Genomic DNA, 17,930 nt, shown 5'->3' on the forward strand with positions numbered 1-17,930 from the left:
ATATAATTTATTGTGGAGAACACAATTTACATGGTAGTCGATGCCTGTTTTATAGCCTCACAAATAGATGTATGAACTCAAGCATATAATGGCCCAACCAGCAGGCGCAAATACGTTCTAAATCTTCTAAATGTGCTTCACAAAAATGTAACTGAGGAATATAAAACAGATCAATTCTTGCATGTTATATATTGGTTTTTGATTTACAAATCTAATCTGGGACATTTCTTCAGAAATGAGGGGATTTTTCCCCCCTCCTCCTCCTCTTCTGCCACCAACTTCTCTGTGCACAGACCTCGCCTGCTGGCCAGGTGCCTGCAGGCACCGCCACCTTCAGGACCTGGTGCCCACATGTGTCGCATGCTCTCGCCCGCTGCCTGGGAATGCTCTTGGAGGTATGTTGTGAAGCTGCAGACCTTGGATGGAAGGGATGGCGTGATCTTTGTTCCATCTGTGTGACCTCCCTCATTTGAAGTTGAAAATTTGGGGAGAAGGGCTACTAAGAGGACCCCAGGGAGTGTATGGCATCACTCAGATGTGGTCTCTCTGGGCTCCCACCTAAGAGGCCTATTTGCTCCAGGACGCAGACTGGTTTCATGAGTGACTGGAGCAGAAAAAGAAAGTGAGAGTGTTAGACATAAAAATTAAACTAAGACTCGTTGAGTTCCATCTTTAATTTGTATTTTATGGAAAATATTTTTATCAATGTATTTCCGTACATGGCTTTAATAAATGGACATAACAATCATGGTATACTTATAAAATGAAATACAGCACAGCAAAGAAAGTGAACAAACTACTGCCTGCAACAACACGGGGGAATCTCACACATGCATAGCGTTAAATGCAAGAAGCCACACCCAAAAAAGACCTGCTGCATGGTTTGATTTACGTGAAGTCCAAAGCATGAACTAAACCAAACTACAGTGTTTAGAGGTGGCAAAACTATCAAGAAAAGCAAGGAAGAACTTTCCATAAAAGTCAGGTTGATGGTTATCTTTGGGGAAGGGGGCTTGGGTGAGAGTACGGGGGGGGGGCATCTGGGCAGCTGCCTGGGGAGTGGTTCCATGGGTGTCCCACTGATGATTCCTGCGGAGCTGAGTGCTTCTTTTTTTACTCACCTTTCTGTACAACGTATTGTATTTACAACACTTACAAACACAGCCTGTGAGGGCTTATAATGAAAAGCAGCCACCCCCCATCCTGCTCCCTGAAGGGAACTCCTGGTAACCATTTCTGGCTGTTCTCTTCCCATTTCTAGAAATGTTGTATAGCTCCTTTGGAAACTCTGTATCAATAAAATTTTATCATCCTTTTGATTTTAGTGATGTCTCCACTTCCACTCCTGAGTTTAGTAATTCGAGTCTTCTCTCTCTTTTCCTTCTTGGTCATTCTAGCTAAAGTTTTGTCAATTTTGTTGATCTTTTCAGAGAGCCAACTTTTGGTTTTGTTGATTTTCTCTATTTTCCACCCCCTCTTTCATTTACCTCCGCTCTCATCTTTATTATTTTCTTCCCTCTGCTGGCTTTGGGTTTTGTTTGCAATTCTTTTCCTAGAAAGGGAGAAGGTTAGGTTATTGATTTAAGATCATTCCTCTATTTCAATGTAGGTGTTTAAAACTATAAATTTCCCTCTGAGCGTGGCTTTTGCTGCATCCCATAAATTTTGGTGTGCTGTATTTTTGTTTTCATTCATCTCAGAGTCTTTTCCAGTTTCCCTGGTGATTTCTTCTTTGATCCATCGATTATTTAGGACTATGTTGTTTAATTTCCACATATTTGAGAATTTTCCAAATTTCTTTTTGTTTTTGATTTCTAATTTCATTCCACTGTTGTCAGAGAAATACTTTGTATGTTTTTAATCTTTTTAAATATACTGAGACTTGTTTTGTGGCCTAACATATGGCATCTCCTGGAGAACATTCCATGAACCCTTGAGAGGAATGCGTAGTCTCAGTTGTTGGGTGGAATACGCTATTAGATCACTATTAGAAAATAGTGTCTGTTAGGTCTAGTTGGTTTATAGTGTTTTTCAAGTCTTCTATTTTCTTGCTGATTTTATATCTAGTTGTCCATTATTGTCAATGGGATTTTGCATCTCACCTACATGGTACTTATCCTGTGCAAGTTGCAACTCCAGCTTCAGGGGCCTGCAATCCAGGAAGAAGAGGGAGCTTCAATTCTACTGAGCTGGGCCACCTGATCCCTGCTCCTCAGTACAGGATGTTCTCCCTCACCCCACATTGTCCTGTAGCCTGGAGTCTTAGACAGCTGTGAACTGGCCCCACCCCATCAACCTCAAATATCCCCCCCCCCATACTCCCAGAGTTATTAACCTTGGCAGAAGCAAAGCAGAACTGAGAGAGGTCTCAGAGGTCAGTGCCCTCCAGGTACAGATGGAAAAACTGAGGCCCAGGGAAGGGAAGGATCTTGTTCTAGGTCTCTTGGAGCTAGGCCTGCTGTTGTCCCATCACCTGCTTAGCCCACAGCACCAGAACTGACCAACTGGTTTGCAAGAAAAAAGAGACCCCGTTGAAGTCATCCTCTGTGTCACTTCCATTTGCAGCATGGGTGGCGGTGGGCAGGGGCAGGAGCAGGATTAGAGGGGTGAGAGGAGCGGTGTGAAATGGATATCCCAGTGCACTTAGAAGACCTATGCTTCCATCCCAGCTTCACTACTCTGCACTGTGTGACCTTGGGCAAGTCACTCTCAGAACTTCAGTTTCCTCTGAAAGCATCATGGTCATCATTTACCAAGTCCCCACCGTGCACCTGATACTTGAACATATATAATTATTCACTCCTCCCAACAGCCTTGGAAGAGGAAAGTACCTTTGGCATAGAAAGAAACTGAGGCGCCGTAAAGCAAAATAACTCCCCCTAAGCCACAAGCATCCACCCATCACTCTCCGTGGCTCCAAAGCACAGACAGCTGCCCTCGCCATGGCCCCCACTTGCCCTTGGAGCAGGAGCCTACAGACTTAAGGGCAGGGGTCAGATGACAGTCGTCACTAGGATCCCTGTTCATTTTGTTAGGTGTGATCGTGGCACGGTCAGTTATCAGTGCGAGACGCATACTGAAGGTCCTCTAGGTGAACCGGCCTGCTATCTGGGATTTGCTTTCAGCAGGAGGGGTAGTAAGAAGGTGGCGGCGAGGGGGCAAATGAAATAAGATCAACAAAGCTGCTAACTGTCACTGAGTGAGGGACACTTGGGATTCATAAACTACTCTCTCTAGTTTTTAACATTTGAAATTTTTCATAATAAAACATTAACAAAAACCCTCAGGGGTCCGGACTCCAGGTAGACCCATCTAGGAGAGTTGGCAATTCTCAGATAAATTGGCCACTATTCCAAGACCAGTCTCAAACCTTCAGTGTCCCCAAGGTCAGCAGGGGTCTGGTCTCCTGGGGGACTTGGCTGTGCTGTCTGGAATGTGGGTGTGGTAATGGGATCACATGCATTTCTCTTCCTGCCCTGGCCACCTGCGAGCAAGCACCAGAGGAGGCAGGAAGCCAGCCCCTAATCCAGAGACCCACTGTTCCCCAAGAGAGTCACTTTCTCCCTGGACCCAGGCAGTAGAAGGAGTGGAGGCCTTTGCTTTAAGGAGGGTAGATGGGATGGCCCTTCCATCTCCTTCCCAAACAAGCATACCCCAGCCGGGGATCTCCACCTGCCTGGAAGGGGAGAGGTTGGAAGGCTCAAGCTAGACTTCCAGGCCAGTATTCACAGACTGTGTCCCCATGGCAACAAGCCAGTTAGAGGGTCCTCAGCACAGCCCCTTGAGGCCACTTATCTGCCCCCCCACCCCAGGACAGCAGTGTTAATAGGCTACCCTACCCTCCTCCCACTTCCAGCCTTCTGAGGTGACCTTCTATCCACCCCCAAAAACCATCTCCCTGTGTACAGAGCCTAGGAGACAACCCCCCCAACACCCATCCCTGGCCAAACACACACACACAGGCTGCCTGCTTGCTCATATCTGAGCAAAGCCTGCTTTAAGTTCAGTGGGACGGAGGTAAACACCTGCCCCCACACTCATACACACATTCACATACTCACACACCGTGGACACATTCACAGTCACACGGACATTCTCACAGTCATACACAGCCTCGCAGGTGAAAGCAGCCAGATCTCCGCCCCCATCCCCCATCCCCCATCCACACACAGAGCAGCTCCAGTCTGGGAAGTGCCTGGCTTTGCTCTCAGGTATAATCACACCAGTGTGGCAAGCCCTGCTCTACCGAACGGCATCTCTACATTGGGAATAATTAGACCAACCACCTATGTGATTAACTTTGATCACAAGAACACAGTAGATGCTCAATAAATGCTTCTTCCTTCACTGAACCTGGGCAGGCACTGTCCCTGGAAGGCTGTGCTGGGTTCTGGTAGGGTTAGATTTGGGAGTCAGACAGTCTGGAGGGTGAGTCTGGGCTCTGCCTGATCCAAGAAGACCCAAGTGTGGATTACATGAGTTAATACTGCATTTACTACAGTGCTTGGTATGTCCCTGAGGTTGTAGTGGTAATAATAATAACAACAATAAACTATGCTTACTGTGTCCCCAGCTCTCTGCTGATGCATGAGCCCAGCTGGTCCCTACCAAGTCTATAAGGGAGATAAAGTTACCACCCCCATTTCACAGACGGGAAAATTGAGGTATAGAAACATTAAGAAACTCCTTCAGGCCACAGAGATAGAAAGCCATGGTACGAGGATTGGTTCCAGCTTGATTCTGTTGGAATCACCGGGCCACTGTACTATCTTTGCAGCTTTTTTGTAAATCTAAAATTATCCAAAAATAAAAGTTTATTTTTTAAAAGTTAAAAGACTATCTCATAAGTTTGTTATGAGGAAGACTTACTGAACCTAAGTATTGGTGATTATGATTTAATTCTCACAAAATATTGTGATGGAAGTTTATTTTCCAGACTAGCCTCGGAGAAGTTCAGAGCATTAGGTGGGGTGGGATTTGAATCCAGGCCAGAAACTCTCCAAAGGCCACAATCCTTCTGCTACACTCTGCTGCCTCTAATATTTTAGCACTTTAGTGACAAGGAAATGGCCGCTTCACCAGGAGCAGTTCTGCGAGTTAGGAACTGATGGTTATAAAGACAAATGATCACATGTGGCTCCCCTGCGGCTCCGTGAGTTTGGCCCCTGTCTGCGCTGGGCTCCAGCCGGCCCTCAGGTGGATTAAGCGGAGCCCTCATTCTGTGCTGAGGCCCGACATCCCTGGCGCCTCCCACAGCACAGCCAGGAACTCACTGCTTAGGCCCCGTCCCATGAGCTGACCCATCTCATCTAGCCATTGTCCCTCTTTACCTGAAGTGGGGGGCTCAGAAAGGGTCCCGGGCTCTGGGTGTGGCCCCTTAGAGCTCAGCCACCCTCTTCCTCCGAGGGTCTGGGCAGCATGGTGCTGCTCCTGCAACCTGGGAGCAGGGAGCTTTACAGAGGCCTCATCTTGCTGCCGGAAGGGGACAGGGAAAGCAGGGGCCAGGTCGGCGGGCTGTCCCCAAATCAGAAGACACGGCGTTCAGTCCTGTCAACTCTGCAGCAGTGTGGTCACGGGCAGCCCTTGAACATTCTTGAGCCCCTTCCTCCTCTGTAATGCGGGGAAATAATAATAACACTCCTGTTCCTACCTCAGGCAGACTCCAGGTGAGACAGGGGGCCCAGCCCTGGCCCCTGCCCCCAGCCCCTATGCCTCCCTAGGGCACATCCCGCAGGGGACAGTAACACTGATTCTCTGGTATCTCTTCCCCCAAGAAGTCTCTGATTTCTTCTGGAACAGCAGCTGTGTTTTGTTTACCTTAAGGTCCCCAGTGCCAAATAAATTCACAGTAGAAAACATGCAGCGCTTCCTCTGGGTCAGGACCATGGGTAGATACAGGGTAGATACTATTATTATCTGTATTTTACAGGGGAGGGAGCTGAAGCACAGAGAAATGTCGGGAGCTGTGCTTGGCACATAACAGTGCCAAAATCTGGTTTTGTTAGAGAGATGGCAGGGTGGATAGGCAAGTTAATGAGTGGATTGCTGGATGCATGAGTGGGTGGGTGGGTAGGTACATGGGGGAGTGGGTGGGTGAAAAAATGGATGGGTGCATATGGGTGGGCAGATGAATTAGTAAATGGGTGAGTGTATGGGTGGGTGGGCACGTGGAAGGATGAGTGGATGAGTGGATGGATGGATGGATGGATGGATGGATGGATGGATGGATGGATGGATGGATGGGCAGGCAGGTGGATGGATAAATGGTAGATGTACAGATGAGTAGATGTGCGGATGAGATGAATGTATGAATGAGTGAGTGGGTATGTGCACGAGTGGACAAGTGCATGAATAGTGGCTCAGAAAGTGCTCCTGTTATCAAGGCCTAAGAGTGGGGAGATACCCTTGCAGCCATTTAAAGGGTGGCGGTATTTAGAAACAGCAAAGGAAACCTCACCCTAATAGTGGGAAGATTCTGGAAGCAGGAGTCCCCCCAACCCCAGAGCCTTGGCAGGTCCCCATCACCCAGGCCCGAGGACTTCTCCTCCCCTGCCAGGACGCCTGCAGAGGAAAGGCTGGCAGAGGCAGCAGGTGGGCTGGCGGTTTGTTCCCTCATTGTCTGTGCTAACCTTCCTCCTGGCTGCCTTGTTCTGCGTAATGTTACACTTGTCTTCCCGCAACACTTGGATACCCGAGCCAATTTTGTCATGCAAATGAATTCAACCCATTGTAAATCTCGAGGAGGGAGCCAGTCTCTAAGCCATCAGGGGAGGGGCTGTGTCGAAAGCCCCACCGGCTTTCCTGCTCCCCCCCCTTCACCGCACCAAGGAAGGGAGTAATAGACCTTTGCTGTGGACCCTTGGCCCTATCCTCCTAAAATCTCAGAACGTTAGAGCCAGAATGGGCTTTAGAAATGGGTGGACTCTGGTTATAGGTAACAACCTGGGGCCCAAAGAGGGCCAGTGCCTGGGCAGAGACACAGCCAGTTAGCCAGGGCTCAGTCTAGTCTTCTGATTCTCAGCCAGAATTTCCTCCACTAGGTTGATCTGCCCCTGCCATCTTCCTCATTCAAAGTCCACTGACCACCAGGATGGCGTAAATCTACCCCTCTGCCCAATCTAACTGAACCCATGAAGCTCCCTGGGGCCTCAAGGAGGCTGAGCCCTGCAGGTGAGCTCTCCCGGAGGAGGCAAGGACAGAGGTATCCGTACCCTGGCCCAATCAGCATGCTGGCAGCGCAGAGTGGGAGGCGAGGAAGGGAGAACTGGCTTTTGTTTCAAGGCTACAACACACCAGGCACTTTACACCATCCTCCTCTAATTCTTACAGTACTTCTGTGAAATAGATGTTGTCCCCACTTTATAGATTAGAAAACTGAGTCCAGGGGGATGGCATGCCTGCCCCCAAAGCCACACAGCTTCTTCAAGTGTAGATTTGAATCTCAGGCCACAAGATTCAGCCACTTCTATGTTCTTTCCACTCATTGAGCTGGTGACAGCTGATGAGGGTGGGATTGATGAGATCCGTGGTCACTGGCTGAGCCTGACTTTCCAGGAGCTGAGAGTTTCAAGCTACTTGGAACACAGGGGCTCCCAGTGATACGCTGGATAAAGCCCTGTCTCCTTCCCCTGACAGGTAAGGCCCTTCCCAACCTGCCCCTCCCACACACACACTCAACTCCTGACTCAACATTCATTCTTCCCTCCTCCTAGTCTCCAGGTCTCAGTACAGGCAATTCCCTCTGCTTAGAATGTCCCTCCCCACCTTGCCCGCCTTCTGATCTTTCAGGCTTGCGTCGGTTGCCCCTTGACCCTCCTTCCCCACCGCGGGCAGTGTTAGTTTCTCCCTCCTCTGTGTTCCTGCAGCTCTCACTCACACCTGGTATGTTGCTTTGTAGGAATTTACATTAGGTGTCAGTCTCCTCCACTAATCCTAAAGGGCCAGAGGGGTGTGTTACCAGCCAGCACCATGACTAGGGCCTGGTAGGAGCTTGGCGACTGTTACATAATAGAAGGGAGAAGGGAGGGAGGGAGGGGCCGAGAACCCGTTGGCCCTAGAAGGAAGGCGGGGGGCAGGTACAGAGCGGACTTTGGAGTCAGAGTCCTGGGTTCCAGGACCCTGTTTGATCCCAGTTTAATTTACTACCTGTTACTTCATCTCTCAGGGTCTCAGTTTTCTCTCCTGTAAAGTGGGGATAGTGATGCTTTCCTCTTAGGTGGTTGTGAAGATAACAGAAGAACAGTGTGAAACGCAGATGTGTAGGAAGTGCTCAGCAGATGCTGGATCCCTTAACCTACCCCCTGCCCACTTTTGAACTCTGGCCAAGTACCTAGGAGGGGTGAGCGGGGCAGTGCTGGGCTCAATCAGATACCAGCAGGGGCTGTGTCTGGTGGCTCCCATTGTCCATATTGCAGACTCTGTGGCCAGTGACCCCCAGGTTGACCCTCTGTACTCCCCCTTATCTGCATACAGCCCCTCCTCCACCCTGATTGCACCTCCCCCTCCCCCCATCGCTAAATCCCTGTGTCAATGATGCTTCTCAGTGGGTCTGAGCCAAACCAAATGTAGATCAATCAACTTCTAAAAGTGCTCACATTCCTGAGCCTGGCCCAGGTCAGGCTGTGTAAGCTGCAGACTGGAACATGGGCTCACTGGATATAGGGTCAGGGCCCCTGGGGCCAGTAGCAGGGGCCTTGGGTCCCCTCTGTGCCTACGGCTGCAAGCACCAGTGCTTTCTCCAGTCTGGCCAGGAGGAAGGCAGGATGCTACAAAGGGTGCCCAAGAGCCTGGGGACCTGGTCCTTTGTCCAGTTCTGCCTGGGACCTGCCATGTGCGCTGGGCCAGTCCCTTCCATCTCTGGGCCTCAGTTTCTTGTTTTTCATTTACAGTTTACATTCAATATTATTTTGTGTTAGTTTCAGGTGTACAGCATAGTGGTTAGATAATCATATACTTTACAAAGCGATTCCCCCAATATTTCCAGTACCCACCTGGCCCCATACATAGTTATTACAATATTATTGACTGTATTCCCTGTGCTGTACTTCACATCCCTGTAACTATTTTGTAACTACCACTACCACCACTAATAGTAGTTACTATTTTGTAACTACTCTCAATCACTTCACCTTTCCACCCAGACCCCCAACCCGCCTCCTCTCTGGCAACCATCAGTCTGTTCTCTGCGGGGCCTCAGTTTCTGATCAGCCAACTGAAAGGGTGGGCTCAGGAGACACCAAGGCCTCGCCTTTATGAAAGCAACAGACAGAGATAAAGCATTGGCTTCCAGCTCAGACACCTCTCCCCAGAACCCCCACCCTGGGGCAGATAAAGGAGGAAGCACTGAGCTGTACTGAAGGCCCTTAGCGTCACCGAAAGAACAGTAATTGTCAAGGTAATGACAGGTTTACAAGCTACACTATTATCCCATTTCACAGGTGAAAAAAAAAGCCAGAGAAAGGCCTGCATCCCAAGCTGCACAGAGCCCAGGCTGCTGATCCTGGCCTCCACCATCACTATGTGGCTTGGTCCAGCCTGAATTTAGGGCTTGAGGATATTGTGAGTCTCTCTGCCCAAATATGCCCACTCCCCTTTGCTGGCTTTTCTGCGAGTAGAGGAGTCCGGGGGTAGGTAGAAGGAAGTGGCTCCATGGTAGATGGAGGGAGGAGGGTGGTCAGTGGGTTGACACACAACGTGCTCGCAGCAGCATTGCACAGCGCCTGGCTCCTCATGGGCACCCCGTAATGTGCTGGAGAAGGGGAGGGAGGGAGGGAAGACCCACAGGTCCTAGGCGTTAAGAGGACATGAGCTCTCCACTTCTCCACGTGGACAGTGGTCTGGGTTACGGAAAGCTCGTTCTCTCAACGACTCCACGTGTGAGGCATGGACGGTGATGAAAGAGCCCAGAATCAGAAGAACCTGCTCTGCCCTCCCTTACCAGCGCCCTCAGACACACCCTCCCCTCTCAGGACCTCAGCTGCGCCACGTGGAATTGAACCAAAGCACTGCCTCCACCGGGCACACCGCCCTGCCACAAACCCCTGCAGCTCAGCGAGCCCCGGGCACCCCGGCTCGCGCCCCTGCTGACGCCCCGGGGCCCTGGTGCCAGAGCCGCCCCGGGCATTCACCGCAGGCCTGGTGTCCACCGGGCCGCCCGCCGCCTTCCGCTTTCGCTGGCGTAATGTATGCCCGGTGCTGCCGCCCCAGTCACTCAATCCCAGCCGGTCTGCGGAGGCAGAGATAGCCCTTAATGAGAAGGGCCCCGGCTTTATCTGCTTCCTCCTCCAGCCATTATCTCCCCCAGTCTATAGACACGCAGTTACCTCTGACAATAATGCTCAGAGGCAACAAATGCTGATGAGTTTTCTATGCAGTCCGCACAATAAGTCTATCAAAACCACCTCGGAAAATTATGAACCCCCGTGACAGACAAATACAACCAGCTTCAGCGTGAATTTAGAGCCCCCAATGCTACGATTCTTTTAATTCTTCAGGCCTCCCTTATCTCTGCTGTTCCTCTTCTGGTGGGGAGATAACAGTAATTCTTCTCTGTGCTGGGGTTTTTTTTTCCCTCTCCCTCCCCCCCTCCTTGCTGCCTTTTTTTTTTTCCACCCACTGAGTGAGATGTTTTCCGTGTCTTTCTGCTTGCTAAAGATAAAGGGTTAAAGACCAACTTATGTTGGGTGCTGGGGAAGGGGGAGGGGGCACGGGAGAGGGGGGAAAAAGTAATCAGCATTCAAGAGATTGCTATCGGAGAAACCGCGCAGAGAACAGTAATTTTGCGGGCTCCGGCGAGGGCTCTCTCCACCCACCCCCCCTTTTTATGAATGCACATAATGCCTGGAGTGTTGGGGGCAGATAAAAGAATTAGCAGCAGCCAGGGGGACGGAGGCCCGGAGAACAGGGGAGAATTAGAATGTCTATCTTTGTCTCTTCCGGCTCATCCAGCCAGCCGAGGCTCCCGGGCTCGTAAACAATTTAATCTTTTTGCTACAGTTAAAATACAAAGACAGCAAGCCTCCTTCTCCCAAATGGAAAAGGGGGGAGGAGCGGGGCCGGAGGGGGAGGATTGCGGGAAGGGGGGTGCAGGGGATGAGGGAGAGGCAGATAGGAAAGGGCTGATGCAACAAACTTTTCTGCTGCCCACTTAACCCCTTGGCCTGGAGACCTCAGCACTGCGCCCCTCTTGCTGCCCCCACTGGGGACACAGCCTGGTCCTGGTTTGGTCCAGCCCACCTCCACCACCCGAGGCTCAGCCATTGGTGGGGCAGAGGGGGCGAGTCTTGCTCCTACCAAGGGGCCCTGGTACGAGCCTGCCTTCCTGGGTGGTGGCAATTGTTGCTTCATCCCACACTTCTTCCCTTTTCCCCCTCCACGTCCCGCCTGTCCTCCCCCTGAGTCCTTCTAGGCTGTTCCCAGGACTCTGGGGTCACGCCAAAGGAGCTCACCTCCTCTTACGGGCCAGGCTGCAAGCTCCCTGAGGGTAGGGGCTGCTGTGGCCATTGTGTTCCCTGCGTGGGGAAGGGATGGGGCTCTCCACCGAGAATGGGGGCTCCAGTGCTCCAGCTCTGGCCTAAGACCAGGGACGGAGAGAAGCTGAGATGGGAGGTAAGCACACGCTCCTTCTCCCTCTCTCCGGCTCCCTCACACAGGCGCCTGCCCACCCCACGCGAGCACACAGTGGGAGAACAGAACTAGGAAAGAACCCAGCCTAGGAGGAAGAGAAGCCCTCCTGAAAGGACAGACCATTTCGAGGGACCTGAAAATAAGGTAGAAAAAAGGAGAATTCTGAGGGGCCCTACGGACATGTCCTAAGCCGGGGTATCCTATATTGTCCACATATCAGAATCACTTGGGAAGCTTTACAAATATATTAGATTGTGAGCCCAAACCTAGAGATTCGGAATCAATGGGGGGCGGTGGGTGGGGTGAGTGGATTTCTTAAAGAACCCAGGTGATTCAGTTGAGGAGTTGAGTTCAGGATCTACTGTCTTAAGCGGCAATGAAATAGGTTTCGATTTATTTACTAATTCAACACTTTCTGAGCACCTGCTATCTATCTTTGTCTGTGTTGGGGTGGCGGGGATAGGGGGACAAACAGAAGCCACAAGCCCATAGGGGATGAGAAAGCAGTGTCTAACCTGCCAGTGGAGTCTCCATGCCCCAGCCTCAATCCAAAAAACCCACCCAACACTGATTTCTCCCCTTCAGATCTCTGTAGGCTTTAGTGCCCCTTCTCTACTTAGAAACAGAACAGGAAGGGTCTGCTAAGTGCCGAGCTCTGCCTTAGGGATTTAATTATACATATGATCGCATTTAATCCTCACCAGACTCTTGTGTGGTAGCCATTATTACTTGCATATTATTAATTAGGAAACAGAGGCACAAAGAGGCTGAGAAACTCACTTAAGTTCACAAAGCTATCGAGGGACAGGGTGATCCCCACTCCCCCAAAAATGGTGCTGCTTAAGTACAGGGTTGTGAAATTCTATTCCTTTGTTATTAACCACAGTGCCTAGCATTCAATCATTCAGTCATCCATTCAGAAAACTGATAAACCACCCACTGGGTGCCAGGCACTTAACTGTGGGGGATAAATAAGACCCCGCCCTCAAAGAGTAGAGTTAGGAGGGGAACTTGGGCAACTGCACAAATAATTCAGAGGCAAGTAATGAGTGCCTCCCAGGAGAACGGCAGTAGCGAGTGATCAATGTGCAGTGGAGAGAGATTCCTTCCAACTTCGGAGACTCGGAATGCCAGAAATCCAGAGGTCCTTGGCCAACATTGAGGTCTTATTTCATCAGAGAGGTGAAGCACCTCACCCAAGGTCACACAGCTGGGTGCACCATAAATACATGATGAATCGAATGAGATTATTCACTAACGCCAATTACATCTTAACCACTAATAACTTGGCTCCAGCTCCCCTAATGGGATTTCCTCCCTGGACATCAGCCTTCCCTTCCCCCCTTCCACTGACATGGGCCAATTAGAGAAGGGCAGGTGCTGTGATTGGGGTCATGGTGAGAGGAAGAGATGGAGAGGACCACAGCTCACCCCCATCCAAGGCTGAGGAGGTGATCAGTTTCAGGTGCTCACAGCCTCTTGCGATGGAGTCTGGGGGCTCACCCACATGGAGAGGGTGCGGACTTGGAAGTCCAGTTCCCCCAACATGAACGCCCAGGGAGGACTGCTTTGCACACGGCTCCATGTCAGAGCCAGCAGGCATGGAGAGAGATGTGAGGTTACATGCAAAGAGACATTCAGGTAGACTGGCAGACCTGAAGACAGACATAGACAAGGAAAGAAAAAAATACTCTAAGAAATACATATACACCTGAGAATAAATCAAGTGTTGCTATACACAGAGCCACAAAACTAGCTTCTGAGGGAGTCACAGAGACCTAGAAAGATGCAGACAGACACAAAAGGATTCTGGGGCACAGTCGGATATCTACTCATCTAGTCCACAGAAATGGATTAGGCACCTACTATGTGCAGGCACAGGGAGATAAGAGAGTCTTTGCCCTCACAGAGCTCACGGTGGGTGAGAGACAGCAAGCATGGAAATGGCAACTACAACACAGTGAGCAAAAAAACACAAATAGGGAAAGAAGCCCAGAGAAGCACAAAGAGAGAGCCAGAGAGAAAGGCACAAAGAGAAACCAGAGGCTCTGAGACAGAGAAAGGCAGAGGTGGAGACACACAGAAGTGCTTAGAGAGGGAAAGAGAGAGCCAAAGAGCAGCGTCCACAGATGTGCACGCATGCACACACACTCCAACTCCTCTGCTGTGTGGAGCACAGAAAAAGACCCCTTCCCAGGACCCATGCCAGAAGACCCCAAGCTTTCTACTGTGAGGATGCAGGAGTGAGGCTTGGGGATGGCCAAGCTTTCTCCTTGAGGGGCACAGCAGGTTCAGAGGGGGAAGAGCCAGATCCTGATGAGGGCAATCAAGGTCTGCAGGTGACAGGGGGATGACAGCTGTTGAGGCTGTGTCCTATCCCCCAACTGTCCTGGGAGGGAAAGCCAAGAACCCAGCTCCTGCAGATTCTTGGAGATGACTGTGCCTGAGTTAGCATCCATCCCCCTGCCCCAACCAAGAGCCCTTCAGCTGGCCCAGCGCAGAGTAAGGGTCTTTCCTGACCTTAAGAAAGTCCCAGTCACCTAATCTGAAACCATGCACTCCTGCGGGCTAACATTCTTTGGGTCTAACTTAAATCCCTCCTACTGCAGTTGAGGCCTGATTCCAGTGGTAGGGTAGGAGCTCAAGGCCACAGAGCAGGTGTTCCCAGGATGCCCCCTTCATTCTCTCCTTCTCAGGAGCCTGGCCCACTGGAAGTTACCTAAAGTAGCACCCCCTCGGAGAGCCTCTAGGCCCAGCTCCATCATACAGAGGAAAAGAGTTGGGGTGGGGGGAGCCCAAGGTTTTGCAGAGGTGGATTTGGAAAGAGGTCCAGACTCCTGAAAACACACCCTTTTCTCCCACAGCACCTGGCCACTGGTTCCTAGTAGGAGTGTGGCCCCTGGCAAACTTGCAAACGAAAACACAGCGCACACACGGGACTGGAGAGGGTTTGGGTAAAAGAAGGAGACATGGCCCTCCCCAGCCACCCCACAGAACCCCACCCAAGCCCTACACGCCCACCTAACAGCACAGGGTCAGGCACCCAAAGAGTCACCTGCCCGCCCCAGCCTTTGCCTCTCCCCACCACCGGAGCCCTGGGTCACATACTTTCCTCAGACTCCTTCCTGTGCATTTAACAAAGATCTTTTGGGGCCTCCTCACTGGGATGCAACAAAGGGCAAAAGTCCCTTGAGCTGGGGGGCAAGCGAGGGAGGCCGACCCCGGGCAAATAACCCCACAAAAGGCTCCATCAGGACAAACAGGGGCTAGAAAGGGGCCAGGCCATGGTGCAGGGGCTCACCCTCCCTGCACCCCGCACCTCAACCCCTCCGTCCTGGCCTCTCCTATCCGTCGCCTGGGCACCCTCAGCCCTGTCCACTCCAGCCCTTCCGACGCTCCAATCCCCGCGCTCCCCGCCCCCCCTCCCCCGCCGCGGGCTGGTTCCACCCCACTCCGACCCGCCCGGAGCCTGACCCCGAGCCTGACCCCGGGCCCAGGCCGCTGGCGGACCCCTGCCGCCCTCCCTCCGCCCCGGGCCGCGCGGCCACAGCCCGCGGAGAGCGCGAGCGCGCCGGCCGACCCGGGGCGCGCAGGCTGGAGGCGGGGCGGCGGGGGACGCGTGCGGGCCTCCCGAGGCTGTGCGCGGCGCGCAGGGCCTGCCCCCCGATGTTAAGTGCAGGGCCCAGACTTAAGTAGCAATTGAGGCTGCCCGGGGAAGAAAGAGAAGGCCAAGCAGCCTGTTTATTTCCCTCCCTCCACCAGCCCCATCGCACACATCGCCTCCTTGGAAGAAGAGAGGGAAAGAATGAGGGAGCAAGGGGAGGGGAGAAAAGACCACTAAGCCCAAGCCTCACTGCAATTAGGAGAGCCGGCTGAAGGAAAAGATATGTATTAAATGGATGTTTCTGCACAAAAAGCCCGGGCTGACAACATCCCTGGCCTTGTGAGGGGGAAATGACCGTGCCTCGGTGTTTACACAGCCGAAATCAGGGGGAATTATGCTGTCATACTGACAACTGTAGGAGGACAATTTTAAAATTACACCGTTCAACACCTTTAATGATTTGTAACAGAAGAGGTGTGGCTACTCCTATTAAATGTGTTGCCAAATCAATAAAAGGGATAATTGGAGTTGTTAGAGCAAATTATAGCAGCGTCTCTTCTGTTGCTGTACAATGTTCCCTTGTAAACTGCTATTACAGGCAGCACCGTATTTCTCTCTTATTTGGCCGCTTTGTAATGAGTTGGCATTTTGCAGCATAATAGTTCCACTTTCTTTTATGGAGCTCTCACTTTAACTTTTTCTCCTTTGTGCAGCCTATAATTTCCTCGCCCTCCTTGCCTCCCCGCCTGTTTTCAGAGGTGGCCGCGCCGCCTGTCAGCAGCCTCTGGGTGATAAACTATATTATTTCACATTATTTTCAGGCCTTTTCAATTGGCAGTCGGATGGGGTTGAGGGGTAGATGGGTCTGAGGGGATGGGGATGGGGAAGGTGGGGGAGAGAGGAGACGGGGCCAGGAGGAAAACTAAAATCTCACAGAAATCGGAAGGAAAGGGAACAAGGGGGCACGAGGCTGACCTCGTTCCCAGGAGCGAGGGCCTGGCCCTTTAAAAGCAGGACTTGTCGGAGGTTCAGAGCTGAGGACGGACGCTGGCTGCTGGCTTGGCTGTTGGCGTGAGGGAGTACGCAGTACCCTGCCAGACCCCGGCTTCACCCTCCTCTCCCTGCTCCTAAAAACAAAGGATAAACAGCTCAGGACTAAGGAGCTATTGCTTCTCCCAGTCCCCTCCCCCACCTTCTCCCCTGGGACAGAGGCAGGCACCCAGAGCTTAGGCCAGGCCACAGGAGGAGTGTAGGAGCTGCACTCCTAGCACCTTGCTGGGACTCCAGATGGATGGGCCTTAGAGGGTGGGTGAGCCACTCCCGTCGCAGATAAAGCCTGAAGTCACTGGGATTTCTGAGGCCCCCTGGTCGTGGCAGAGGCAGGGAGATGGAGACTGTCACAAGCCTGTTCCTGGGAATGTATCAGGAGCCCAGAAGCCTGGTTCCAGGCCTCACACGCAGGCCTTGGCCCCTGGCTGGACAGGACAGTGTTTCTGGGCAGCTCGGGACCAACCTTGTTGTATGTATCATTCAGTTCCTGCAACAGTGATAAAGATCCCAGACAAACCTCACTCAGTCAGCCGCTGCATTGGGCTGCAGGACAATCAATCCGAATTACTGAGAGGCCTCAATGAGAGACAATTGGAAAAGAAACACCACTTTATTACTTCTACTGGGCTGCCATTCCTGGAACCCATCTGCTGCCAAGCAGCGCGGCAGCAAGCCCTGCTCAAATGAGCAGATAAGGCTTGATGGCGAGCAAATAAGACCCATTTGCAATGAGCAGCATCAATTTGCTTGCCAACAAAGAGCAAAGTCTTAATTTTCTTTGGTAGGTTCCTTGTGGCCTTTGGAGTGTCCTCTTGTTTCCATCCTTCATGGTTCAAGCTAACTTTTTTCCCAAGAGGGCAAATGAAAGTCAACTTGCCTAGGAAGGCGAATTGACACCAGAAGTTTTAGATTATTGAGGTTTCTGTGAACACTGTTTAGCCTATGACAGATTTCCAGATTCCAGTTACCAGCTTCCTAATTTGAGCAATAACCAGTCCTATAAAATCCTAGCAAAATGAAAATGTGTGGGCAGTCCCATAGCATCTGCTTTTAGCAGAAGCTGCCATTTTCTTTATATGGGTCTATACTAACAATGCTCCAATTTGAGCAATAGTTACCTGTCAGTCCAACCAATGTTAATGATCTCTGATATTCCAGGCACTGTACTGAGTGCTAGAGATCCAGGGTTGAACACAACAGACACCATCGCTGCCCTCCGGGAGCTGAGATCATGGTGGGGAGCTGATAATAAGAACAGCAACGATCCTAACATAGTAATCTTTACACCAGAATTACACGAAAGTGCTGGAAAAGTACTTTGTCTTAGCAGAGGCAATGGAGTATGGCAGTGGAAAGAGCACTGAGTAATCAGGAAGCCTGATTCCTAACCCCAGGCCTGCACCTTTCCTCTCAGAGCCTCAGCTTCTTCATCTGTGAACTGAAGGCATATTTATTCATTCAATAAATATTTATTGAGGACTTACTGTATGTTGGGGATTGTATCAGGCAATGGAGATACAATAAAGAGCAAGGCAAGTGTAAGGCTTGCTCTCTTGAAGCTTGCAGTCCAATAGCACAGACAGCTATCGATCAAATAGTCACTCCAGTTTATAATTACAGAATGTGGTGAACGCTCGGAAGGAGAAACACA

Source organism: Miniopterus natalensis, chromosome 17, assembly GCF_054644295.1.
Source record: "Miniopterus natalensis isolate mMinNat1 chromosome 17, mMinNat1.hap1, whole genome shotgun sequence".
NCBI lineage: Eukaryota > Metazoa > Chordata > Mammalia > Chiroptera > Miniopteridae > Miniopterus > Miniopterus natalensis.